Genomic DNA, 12083 nt, shown 5'->3' on the forward strand with positions numbered 1-12083 from the left:
GCAGCCCAACACATAACTTGGCTGCTACACACTGCGTATATAAAGAATGATTTGGTCCAAGACCTCTAAAAGTGACACAATAATAGAAAAATGCTAAAATTAAAAAAAAACATGGTGGGTGATATAAACATAAATGGGGACTTTGGGAAATGGCTGAGCCTGAGATTAGCAGGGGTGAGGAGGTGGGGTTGGCAACAATTCCAATCAAAACTGTGTGTCCTCCAGAACGCACAGACTCCAGAGCACTGGAGATTCTTTTCTATGCTTTCCCCAGACTTCCCTGTCCACCTATTGAAGATTCCTCATCCTCTTCTCCTCAAGAGGCCACCAGAGCTCCAGCATTTGTTACCTCCAAGATCTCCCTATTTGCATCTGCACAGTGCTGCCCACTGCGGCTCAGCCACAACGGTGTGCGTCACACACCCATACCTTGTTTATGGCTGTAGCCAGGTGCTGGGCAGCAGCAATATAGAAAGAAACACTTCATTTACTTCCCTCCCTCTACTGTGATATTAATATTATGTTGCACCACCCTCCTCCGGCCAGCAGGGGGATAGCTAAACTCAAGCAAACCCATAGATTTCATTACAGAGCACTGGAATCATGAGACTTGTAGTCCAAAATGGCAGCCTTGTAATGTCCGATAGACTCCATGTACTATACACCCCAATAGACTCTGAGCAGTAGGAGGAGCGAGAGTTTTTTTTTTTGAGCTGCGTGGGAAAATCTGCTGTGACGGAACCTATCCCCCACACTCCGCTTGAGTGTTTCCATCAGTATACCGCTTCCTAAGTCCTGGAACACGAGTCCAATGGATCTGGCTATAGGAACCCCCAAGAACTAGACAACACCAGTCTTGGAGTACATCAGGAATAGCCTTTTATTTGAGATCTCCCACAAATATATACAGCAAGATGACTAAAACCTAGCCTAATTAGCATGAGCTAATTATCTAATCATTGACCCAGACTAGTTGAGTGAGAGATAAGACTTTTCAGGGTACGTCTAAACATCAACACGGGGTTAATTAGCACAACAACATTGTGTGGAATATTCTTACAAGCCAGACTAGACTCATTTACACAACAGATAGGTGGCTGGAGTTGATGACATTAGCATCTAAGAGTTTGTGTCCCAACAGTGTGATTCAGTCTATTGCTAAAATGGTAAATGCATATCCAGAGTCTGTGTGTCTTGGGGGGGGGGGGGGGGGCGGCATGGACCTGAATCCAAGTAAAACCTCAGGGGTCCCCAGGCATACAGCTCACAAAGAGCACCGTTCCCCCAAATGCCAGGGCCCATAATCGCAAGGCAAGAGGCTCGCATTCAGTCCCCTCCAACAGCCTCTGTCCCGGCTAGGTCTGTCACACCCAGGGCCGGGACAAGGGGTGGGCAGGAGGGTCGGCTGCCCCTGGCACAATGGTTTATTGCAGAGGTAGGGGGCACCCTGACCCTAAACCTAAGAGAAAGGGGAGCACAGTTTGGCATCTTTACCCTGGGCGCTGAATGACCTTGTCCCGGCACTGGTCACACCTGCTGTCTTGGAGCTTCATGAGTTGATGCATATAAACCTACCAGTGTATTCATCTGTCAGCAGGAGGCCAAGCCAGCGAGACTCTGGCCAGAGGTCAGGAGAAGAGACACCAGAGGCAGGACAGCACCGCCCACATCACCGCCTTTGCTGCATCCACTCTTCACTCCATACTTCTAAACGAGGGGAGCCCTTTTACTGCGAGTGACCTGGAAAGTGTATGTGTGTCCCTCAGGCTCGATAGGGAGGGGGTATGTAGGTAGTGCATCCGCAGCTGCGGCTAGAGTGCTCCCAGGGGATGGAGCCCATCCTGGTCCTACGAATGTTCAAGGAAAATGGGAAGAGACCCCTGAATAGAGTGGCAACCTCAGCCTGGACTCCAAGCAGACCGTGCCCCAATGCGTTTCACTCCGCCGCCCGGAACTTAGTCATGGGGATCATCGGATCATCCCATGACTAAGCTCCAGGGGGTAGAGTGAAACAAGTTGGGGGCATGGCCTGGAGTCCAGGCTGAGGTTGCCACTCCATCTATGTAGGACACCACAGATATGTGACTTCCAGGAGTCTCTCCCTTTTTCCCTTGATCTTTCACCACAAGTGTTTGCAGCAATCTCCTGAGAATCTGTGAGCGTCTTTGACACTGTTAGCAGAACTGATTCACTGAGAGCAGGATATCTAGCACACCAGATCTATATTGGAACTGTGCGTCAGAGGGGGTGGGGTCACCGGGTGGCCCCGCCCTCCGTTATATAAGAGCTGTCAGAAGAAGAGAAGCGTCACACAGCGGGAGCCTCCCATTGCGCGGAGAGGCCCGAGAACCAAGAAGAGACGGCGTGGAGCAAGATGCCGGACGAGAACGCCGAAGCAAGAAGAAGCGGATCAGAGGAAGAAGAAGATGGAGGAAGAAGATGAAGAAACCGAAGGATGAAGAAAAGAAGAAGGAAGAAGACCAGAAGAAAGAAGATGAAAGAAGACTTTAATAAGGGACTTGTCCAAGACAGTCTCCTGTCATTTTTAACCCTTTTGTTACTATTTTGGTGAAATGGTAGGCCCTTACCATTTCACACAAGGGGGGGCCAGGATCTGGGGGTCCCCTTATTAAAGGGGGCTTCCAGATTCCAATAAGCCCCCCGCCCACAGACCCCCACAACCACCAGCCAGGGTTGTGGGGATGAGGTCCTTGTCCTCATCAACATGGGGACAAGGTGCTTTGGGGGGGCCGCTACCCCAAAGCACCCTCCTAATGTTGAGGGCATGTGGCCTGGTATGGTTCAGGAGGGGGGGCGCTCTCTCTTCCCTCCCTCTTTTCCTGTGGCCTGCCAGGATGCGTGCTCGGATAAGGGTCTGGTATGGATTTTGAAGGGGGCCCCCACGCCATTTTTTTGGGCGCGAGGTTTCCTTTAATATCCATACCAAACCTGAAGGGCCTGGTATGGAATTTCGGGGGACCCCCACACATTTTTTTCTTAATGCTAACATGACCTGTGTGCAAATAGCCATAAAAAAACCCATAGAAGTGAACCGGCGCAAAAAAAGTCAAGTTGAGAGGTGCGCCTGTTCAACTTATGCAAATTAACCTACGTGACTTGACATTTACTAAGATTTTGCCGGCGCAGTAAACCAGAGCACTTGAATGGGCGCAAATACCGTTTGCGCATGCGCAGTGCAGAAAATGATCTCACGCAGTTCCAGTGTATTTGCAGGCGCAGCAGGCTTGCTCAGAGAAAGTTAACATTCCGTCGTATTTTGGCCATATTTGTTACTTGGACAGTTATATCTATACTTCCCCACATCACCTCCATAACATTCGCACTTCCAGCTTCTTTTAATTCGGAGTTGAAGATGCCGTGCGCCAGGTCTATAGCGGCGCACAGATCACGTCCGCCCGTGTGTCGGCATGCTAATAGCAAATTGGAAATTGCACTGTGTTACAGGCGGAAATGCTTTGTGAATACAAAAACGCCCGCTGCGCGTCGGCGTGAGCCGATACTCAAGGCGCAAATGCTTTGTAAATCAGCCCCATGGTGTCTGTCGAATGTTCTAAGAAGATTCGACGGAGCAGCTAAACTGTACGACGCCACAATCGTACATTTCCAGTCAAATGTTACGCCTACAAGCTATAGTAAAATTCTAATGTTGGATGACACTAGTAATAGTTATATTTATTAATTATTATTAGTAGTCAACCAACATTAGAATTCTTCTATAGCCTATGGGCGGAGCATTTGACTATAAATGTCCGCTCTCGGTGACTGCTTCGTCGAATCTTCATGTTGAATCTTTTCTCTCTACGTCGAATAATCTTGGACTAATAGAGTTACATTAGGCACATTCAACCTTGTTTGCTATTGTCTCTATAATGTCGAATCTTTTCTCTCTATGTTGAATCTTTTCTCTCTATGTTGAATCTTTTCTCTCTATGTCAAATCTTTTCTCTCTATGTTGAATCTTTTCTCTCTATGTCAAATCTTTTCTCTCTATGTTGAATCTTTTCTCTCTATGTAGAATAATCTTGGACTAACAGAGCGAAGGTTAGGCACATTCGACCACAGGTTCTATGGACACAGATCGCTATTGTCAGCGTCATGTCGAATCTCCTATCTATATCGAACTGTTGTCACAACGAAAATGAAAATAAAGCATTTGTTTATGTCGGATCTTTCGGTTTTCGGATTCTGCGCGTTCCTTATCGTTTGTTAAAACGATAACGAAAGTACCCGAAATTTGGAGGAAAATGCATTCGGACGAAAACGAATGCACATGTCTATTAATTAATATCTCACAAACTGTGCAATAAACACGGGGCAATAGAGGGAACATCGGGAGAGGTCATCCTTTATTCAGTGACTGAGCCTGGAAAGGTGTGCACAACCGAGCCTATGGAAGCAGCAGAGCGTGCACATGTGGCGTAATCCAGCTCAGGGTCTGTGCATCGGAGAAAAGGTCACATGATCTCCTGTATTCCAGAGGCCTAGAGTCTGGGGTGGTGAATGTACACTTTGCAAAATGAATTATAGTAAATAAGGCGGAACGGTGTTCACATTGAATACCCAATCACATGTAAAGGACATTTAAAAAAATACTTTTTTTTCTAGGATTGGGCATTCAATCTGAACACATCGCTACCTCAGGTACTAATATTCATGTTGTTTACCTTTACTATTCTAAGTGAACGCTCTCTGTTTTTTTTATGGGACATGGTAATCATCCTGTCTCCATCAGTTAATAGGTGTTCTTTCTGTGGATTATAGAATAACCCGACAGATACAGACAGACTTAATGTTTTATTTAATGCTTCACTGATATTTATTACCTTATCACCAAATTGCATGTACAGTCATAGCGGGTGACTGCTGAGCTACAGGTGAGATCATACCAGACTGACCGCAGAACTACATGTACAGACATAGGGTGTCACTGCTGAGCTATAGGAGAGATCCTACCAGACTGATTGCTGAACTACATGTACAGTCATAGTAGGGTTACTGCTGAGCTATAGAAGAGATCATACCGGACTGATCGCTGAACTGCATGTACAGTTATAGTAGGGTTACTGCTGAACTATAGGAAATATCATACTGGATTACCTACTAAACTATATGTTCAGTCATAGTAGGGTGACTGTCTGAATTACAGCTAAGATCATACAGAACTGACTGCTGAACTACATGTATAGTCATAGCATTGTGACTGCTGAACTACATGTACAGTCATAGTGAGGTGAATGCTGAGCTACAGGTGAGATTGTAACAGATTAACTTACTAAACGATATGTGCAGCCTATTGTGTAGAGTATTGCAATAAGCGCTGGAAGCTTCTTGGATGCAGTAATATGGCTTTACTTTCATGCAGAAATACATTACAAGTCTTACAGCATGGAGAAACATTAACAGGAAACAGGAATATACAAATACAAGCACCGAGATAGACAATGCATCCTGTTATATCATAGAAAACATAAACTATACACTATATAATACTACAGTGCCACCTGCTGCATAGATAGTTATAATGCATACAGTATTATCAGCTTATTAACAACTTTACATTACATGTTGTTGTTCTTTTCCAACACCCCTTCTCAACAGCATGAGCTTTGTTAAATTATATTCAACTTCTTCTGGAAATAGCTATGAAATTTTGTTCAATAAAAGCTTGGTGGGTGCATCAGCAGTCATCTCCTCTGACGGACAGTATTGTATGTCAATAACGCCTTGCTCTTGATTGTCCCTCAGTAGGTGATACTTGACATTAATGTGTTTGGTCCTAGGATTGATCCTTTCTGGTTGTAATACTAAGAAGCGCTTTGATGGTGGAGTGTTTTACGAGGGGAGAGAATGTTTCATTGTAATCTTCACCTAATTTCTGAGAGTAACCCTTGGCAACTAGTCTATCTTTGTATTTGTGGATATTCCCTTCTACGTCTGACTTTATTTTGAAAGTCCACTTACTTCCTATATGTAGCACTGACCCCCGAAGGAGATGCTGGTTTTGTTGGACTTACCGTTACCTTCTTGACCTCACCTCCGTCTAGGGGTTTCTCATGGTAGATGGCCCAAAGAATTGCAGAAACTGACACCGGATCCTCTTTTTGGGATATTTATTTAAAAGATAACACAGTTTCTTAACGAAGGGTAGAGGGTTGGGAAGAAAGTTCAGGTACTTTTGTAGGGTGTCAAGTAAAGCAAAGTCTGTTACAGACAGGGGCGGACTGACCAGTCGGTCACTCGGACGCCGCCCGAGGGCCCGCGGACATTAGGGGCCCGGACTGGGCATATGAGAGGCCACTTGCAGCGGCTGAATTACATGCCGTGATGCAGATGCCAACTGTGTGCTGATCCCCGCCGGCCCCTCCTTCCCTCCATCCATCCCAGGTGCTTGTACTGTATGCGTCGTGACATCACCTGGGATGGACGAGAAGAGTGGAGGGGCCGGCGGAGAGCAGCGCGCTGTTAGAAGTGTCTCAGGACTCAGGCTCAGCATCCGGTGACTCGGTGAGTAAAGCCGAGACACCAGGGCCGCCACACGTGATGTGGGAGGGGGGTACAGACAGATGCATGGGCCCGGGTCCCCCCATCCCACAGTGTCCTCCTGGCTGTGTGCATGTCCCCCTGTGCTGTGTAAGTGTCCTGTGTGCATGTCCCCCTGTGCTGTGTAAGTGTCCTGTGTGCATGTCCCCCTGTGCTGTGTAAGTGTCCTGTGTGCATGTCCCCCTGTGCTGTGTAAGTGTCCTGTGTGCATGTCCCCCTGTGTGCATGTTCCCCTGTGCTGTGTGCATGTCCCCCTGTGTGCATGTCCCCCTGTGCTGTGTGCATGTCCCCCTGTGCGCATGTCCCCCTGTGCTGTGTGCATGTCCCCCTGTGTGTATGTCCTCCTGTGTGCATGTCCCCCTATGTGCACGTCCCCCTGTGCTGTGTGCATGTCCCCCTATGTGCACGTCCCCCTGTGCTGTGTGCATGTCCCCCTATGTGCACGTCCCCCTGTGCTGTGTGCATGTCCCCCTATGCGCATGTCCCCCTGTGTGCACGTCCCCCTGTGAGCACGTCCCCCTGTGCTGTGTGCACGTCCCCCTGTGTTGTGTGCACGTCCCCCTGTGCTGTGTGCATGTCCTGCTGTGTGCATGTCCCCCTGTGCTGTGTGCATGTCCCCCTGTATGCATGTCCCCCTGTGTGCATGTCCCCCTGTGCTGTGTGCATGTCCCCCTGTGTGCATGTCCCCCTGTGCTGTGTGCGTGTCCCCCTGTGTGCATGTCCCCCTGTGCTGTGTAAGTGTCCTGTGTGCATGTCCTCCTGTGCTGTGTGCATGTCCCTCCAGTGTGCGTGTCCCTCCTGTGTGCGTGTCCCTCCTGTGTGCGTGTCCCTCCTGTGTGCGTGTCCCCCTGTGCTGTGTGTGTCCCCCTGTGTGCATGTCCCCCTGTGTGCATGTCCCGCTGTGCTGTGTGAGTGTCCCCCTGTGCTGTGCGCATGTCCTCCGTGTGCATGTCCCCCTGTGCTGTGTGCGTGTCCCTCCTGTGTGCGTGTCCTCCTGTGTGCATGTCCCCCTGTGCTATGTGCATGTCCCCCTGTGCTGTGTAAGTGTCCTGTGTGCATGTCCTTCTGTGCTGTGTGCGTGTCTCCCTGTGTGAGTGTCCCCCGTGGGCATGTCCCCCTGTGCTGTGTGCGTGTCCCCCTGTGCTGTGTGCATGTCCCCCTGTGCTGTGTGCATGCCCCCCTGTGCTGTGTGAGTGTCCCCCGTGTGCATGTCCTCCTGTGCTGTGTGCATGTGTCCCCCTGTGTGCGTGTCCCCCTGTGTGCATGTCCTGTGTGTGCATTCTCCCTCCAGTGTCCCCCCATGTGTGCGTTCTCCCTCCAGTGTCCCCCTGTGTGTGTGTGTGTATGTGCTCTCCCTCCAGTGTCCCCCTGTGTGCATGTCCCCCTGTGCTGTGTACGTGTCCCCCTGTGTGCGTGTCCCACATGTGTCCCCCTGTGTGCGTGTCCCCCTGTGTGCTTGTCCTCCTGTGTGCGCATTCTCCCTTCAGTGTCCCACTGTGTGTGTGCATTCTCCCTCTAGTGTCCCCCTGTGTGTGTGTGTGTGTGTGTGTGCGTTCTCCCTCCAGTGTCCCCCTGTGTGTGCCTCCAGTGTCCCCTTGTGTGTGTGCATTCTCCCTCCAGTGTCCCCCTGTGTGTGTGTGTGTGCGTTCTCCCTCCAGTGTCCCCCTGTGTGTGCGTTCTCCCTCCAGTGTCCCCCCCTGTGTGTGTGTGTGTGTGTGTGTGTGTATGTGTGCATTCTCCCTTCAGTGTCCCCCTCTGTGTGTGCCTTCTCCCTCCAGTGTCCCCCTGTGTGTGTGCCTTCTCCCTCCAGTGTCCCCCTGTGTGTGTGCCTTCTCCCTCCAGTGTCCCCCTGTGTGTGTGCCTTCTCCCTCCAGTGTCCCCCTGTGTGTGTGCCTTCTCTCTCCAGTGTCCCCCTGTGTGTGTGCCTTCTCGTCCAGTGTCCCCATGTGTGTGTGTACGTTCTCCCTCCAGTGTCCCCCTCGTGTGTGCGTTCTCCCTCCAGTGTCCCTCCCTGTGTGTGTGTGTGTTCTCCCTCCATGGTCCCCCCCCCGTGTGTGTGTGTGTGTGTGTGTTTGTGTGTATGTGTGTGTGTGTGTGAGTGCGTTCTCCCTCCAGTGTCCCCCCCCCCATGTGTGTGTGTGTGTGCGTGCGTTCTCCCTCCAGTGTCCTCCCGTGTGTGTGTGTGTGTGTGTGTGCGTTCTCCCTCCAGTGTCCTCGTGTGTGTGTGTATGTGTGTGTGTGTGTGCGCGCGTTCTCCCTCCAGTGTCCCCGTGTGTGTGTGTGTGCGATCTCCCTCTGGTGTCCCCCTGTGTGTATGTTCTCTCTCCAGTGTCTCCCTGTGCAGGTTTGGCTTGAGTGTGGAGACCAAGGGGGCCCCATGATCTTCTATTGCCCGGGGGCCCCATGAGTTGTCAGTCCGCCCCTGGTTACAGACTTGAATGTAGAACACTTGAGAAGCAAAAATCTCTGCCACAGACTTGAATGTAACTGAGGGACATAGACAAATTTAGAGAACTATGATACGATACCAGGATCTCTCAGCCGGTCTGGCGATACTGATCAGTGTAGATCCATATAGTGTCCTTCAACTGAGCCTCCAGGCTTCTTCTGAGAAACTAGCCTTACGCATGGCCTTCTCCTAAAGAGTCCTCCACTGGATGCTTCTCCAGTTTCTGGGCCTCTCCCTAGATGAGACGGCACCGGACCACCTTTGAATCATTATAGCCTCAGATCCATTCAGGCCTGTCCCTGCAGTTGCTTCGCCTCGGGCTATCCAGCCCCAAGACTCGGAATTGCACGGATCTGCACCCCCAGGCCAGGAGGGCCATGGGGGGCTGGTCAGGAGGACCAGGACCGAACAGACAGAAAATCCCTTCTGGACCAGAACCCAGAAGCACGTGATGTCAGTACCTTAACCACTTGCAGACCGGACCAATTTGCTGGTCAAAGACCAGACCCCTTTTTGCAATTCGGCACTGCGTCGCTTTAACTGACAATTGCGCGGTCGTGCGACGTGGCTCCCAAACAAAATTGACGTCCTTTTTTTCCCACAAATAGAGCTTTCTTTTGGTGGTATTTGATCACCCCTGCGATTTTTATTTTTTGCGCTATAACCAAAAATAGAGCGACAATTTTGAAAAAAACGCATTATTTTTTACTTTTTGTTATAATAAATATCCCCCAAAAATATATAAAAAAAACATTTTTTTCCCTCAGTTTAGGCCGATACGTATTCTTCTACATATTTTTGGTAAAAAAAATCGCAATAAGCGATTATTGATTGGTTTGCGCAAAAGTTATAGCGTTTACAAAATAGGGATAGTTTTATAGCATTTTTATTAATAATTTTTTATTATTTTTTTTTTACTAGTAATGGCGGCGATCAGCGATTTTTATTGTGACTGCGACATTGTGGGGGACACATCGGACATTTTTGACAAATTTTTGGGACCATTGTCATTTATACAGTAATCACTGCTATATAAATGCAGTGTTTCCTGTGTAAATGACACTGGCAGTGAAAGGGTTAACCAGTGGGTGGCAGTGTAGGGGTTAAGTGTTCCTAGGGGTGTGTTACTAACTGTTGGGGGGTTGGGCTTTCATTTAGTGAACACTGATCTCTGCTCCAATCACATGGAGCAGAGATCAGCATCACTAGTTGCTAGGCAAAATGGAGAAATGTTGTTTACACAGCATTTCCTCCATTCGGCCGCTCTGTGAGACGATCGCGGGTATGCCCGCGGCGATCGAGTCCGCGGGTCCCGCGACCGGACTCACGGGGGTCCCGACCAGCACGGGAGCGCGCCGCCGCCGGCGCGCTTCCGATGGCAGGGCCGCATTGAATATTGGACGTACATGTACGCCAATATGCCTGCCCGTGCCATTCTGTCGATGTACATCGTCGTGCGCTGGTCGGGAAGTGGTTAAATACCCTCTCCCAGAACTAGACTGCGTTCTACCACTTGCTAGCGGAGACAGCGACACCTGCAGCCAAGGAGAACTCAGTGCAATCCAGCTAGACTGGTACTGAAACCATAATTTGGCAAAATTAGCCCTAAAACCCAACTGTGGTTTTAGGAATATTCATTTTTGTTTCAATCATTTTTATTAAACATGTAAGTATCAAGTTACACATCAATTCTACATTATACTGTTGTTACTTTACACTCACAAATTTAGTTTAACAACATGCATTGCATCAGTGGTTACAGTACTTTCCAACATTAGGGCATGTTCAGTACAACATGAAACTTTATCACCAGTATATCCTGTGATGGAAGGTGGGGCTCCCCCTGCGCGCCCCTGTGGGATCACTCTGCACCGCAGGGTATCGGCCCTCCCCCCATCCTCATGATGTCATCAATCTTTACATGACTATCCAAAATTGAGCCCTTATAGTCAATATTTGCTAAAAAAAAAAAAAAAAAAGAAAGAAAGGTAAAATATCAGAAACACTCTATAACACACAAAAAAAGAAGGAAAGACCTTTACAAGTTTAAGGCTTAACGAAGGAAGGGGATGAACTTAGAACGAAGCTCCTCCAAGGTTACCAGTTGTACTCGTATTTATAAGCTTTGTTGTCCTCATATGCCATATTATTCTCTCGTGTTCGGCTATCGTATTTAATCTAGCTATTACTTCTCTAACACTAGGGGCCTCCATGTTTTTCCATCTGTACATTATTGCTGCTCTTGCTGCTAGTAATATGTGAGTAGTTATAGATCTTTGCCCTTGTACACACGGTCAGAGAATCTGTCGGAATGTGTCGTCAGATAATCCGACTGTGTGTGGTATGCATCGGACTGATTCCGTCCGAATCTCCATCCGACCCAATTTTCCAACATGTTGGAAATATTTCCCGACCAACTGGGCCGGACGGACCTAATCCGATCATGTGTAGAGCATTTTCATCGGACCAAGTGCCACGCATGCTCAGATCAAATTCCTACATCAAAGCTATTGGCTACTAGCCTGAATGTAGTCCCATCGTAACGAAATTATGTCATCACGTTCTGAAAGATCGGATTTTTCGCCAACTTGGCCCGACCGTGTGTATGCAACAGTTTCGGACACAATCCGTCGGACTAAATCCGACGGATTTGGTTGGCAAAATCTCCGACCGTGTGTACAGGGGCTTACCGTATATACTCGAGTATAAGCCGAGATTTTCAGCCTCTTTTTTGAGGCTGAAAGTGCCCCCCTCGGCTTATACTCGAGTCATCGCCGTCTGACTGCTCGATCAGCGTATCGAGCAGACAGACGGCGGACATACTACAATTTGAAAGCCGCGCCTCCGCCTCCGCCTGTGATAGGCGGAACACTGAATTTCCCAGCAGCCTGTGTTCCGCCTATCACGCACATCGTCTCATCCTCGTACTACGGACGAGGATGAGACGATGTCCGTGATAGGCGGAACACAGGCTGCTGGGAAATTCAGTGTTCCGCCTATCACAGGCGGAGGCGGAGGCGCGGCTTTCGAATTGTAGTATGGCCGCCGAGGCGCCGACGAAGAGCGGCGATCC

General features: G+C 49.1%; 1 protein-coding gene across 2 annotated transcripts in view; it reads left to right on the forward strand.

Moving 5' to 3' along the window:
• Positions 1–4824: 4824 nt before the first annotated feature.
• The window catches only part of LOC143997693 (alanine aminotransferase 2-like), a 99934-nt gene continuing 92675 nt past the window's right edge, over positions 4825–12083 (forward strand). For both annotated transcript variants that reach the window (XM_077493450.1, XM_077493449.1), the window contains exon 1: positions 4825–4895. The gene's annotated coding sequence lies outside the window, so the exon portion shown is untranslated. The remainder of the gene's footprint in view (positions 4896–12083) is intronic.

Source organism: Lithobates pipiens, unplaced genomic scaffold (assembly GCF_037356315.1).
Source record: "Lithobates pipiens isolate NorthernLeopardFrog02 unplaced genomic scaffold, aLitPip1_a1.2 Scaffold_19, whole genome shotgun sequence".
NCBI lineage: Eukaryota > Metazoa > Chordata > Amphibia > Anura > Ranidae > Lithobates > Lithobates pipiens.